Here is a 1,045-nt window from a genome sequence, read left to right as displayed (position 1 = left end):
TATGGAAACTGGAAGGGGTCCAGGGAGGGGGGGAGGGCAGACTTGATGTGGTGCATGACTAGCCATTCAAAGCGCTTCATGAGAATAGGAGTAAGTGCAACTGGAAGTAGTCATTGAAGCAGGATGGAGACGGCTTCCCCGAAGCTTTGCGTGCGTTGATCCTCATGAGGGATCTCCTCACGCTGTCTGGGGACAGCGTCACCACCTGGTCGCTGGGAGGATGTGGAGTCTTCTGTGCAGTGGTGCTGTTTTGTGCCTCAAAGTGAGCGAAGAAGGCATTCAGCTCGTTCAGCAGGGAGATGGTTGTCTTCAGGAGTCCGTAGACCTCCCCTGTTAGCCACAGCTTCTGGTTGGCCCTGGACAGTGATGGTCTTTGTGACTGTTACATCATCAATACACTTGGTGATGTAGGCAGTGACAGTCTCTGAGTACTCTTGGAGGTCTGTGGAATTATTGTATGTGGTGTTAAAACAGTCTTGAAGAGCCTCTGACCACCCTTTGTGTAGGCCTCCGGAGCAGACCGAGATCCCGCGGCTCTTCGGCGTGCGCGGAGTTTTACTCTAAAAATGTGGTTCTGCAGACATCGAGCAGAAACTCACGACTGTATGCACGCTTAGAGACAAGTAGAGGCGATGAAGACGTACGAAAACATTGCGACTCACAAGACAAAAAACACGAAAACACCGTTCTGACGGGAGAGAGAGAAGCCGCAGCGTATGCATGCGCCGCCATCTTTTAAAGAGCATTTAAATTAAGCCTTTTCAATAACGCAGTGTAACTGCATGGCCATTGGTTCGTGCAGTGAATTAAAAACGCACAGCAGAGCTGTACGAGCCTATGGCGACGAAGTCCACCAGAGCCTGCCAGAATGGGCGGGGCTTCTGGCTATATAAGCGGGCATTTCGCCATAGGATCCTCAGATTTCTTCTCCTTCAGCGACGACTGCAAGATCTTCACTCTACGAGACTCGAAGCCTTTGCCGTGAACAAGCCTCGCAGCGGATCAAGACCCCTTCCTGCTCGGCTGACTTCGCTGCTCTTCAGCC

The sequence above is a fragment of the Sinocyclocheilus anshuiensis genome, unplaced genomic scaffold (assembly GCF_001515605.1).
Source record: "Sinocyclocheilus anshuiensis isolate Anshui unplaced genomic scaffold, SAMN03320099.WGS_v1.1 scaffold132, whole genome shotgun sequence".
Lineage (NCBI taxonomy): Eukaryota > Metazoa > Chordata > Actinopteri > Cypriniformes > Cyprinidae > Sinocyclocheilus > Sinocyclocheilus anshuiensis.
The sequence above is the reverse complement of the archived record's forward strand: the minus strand, read 5'-3'. Positions refer to the sequence as shown.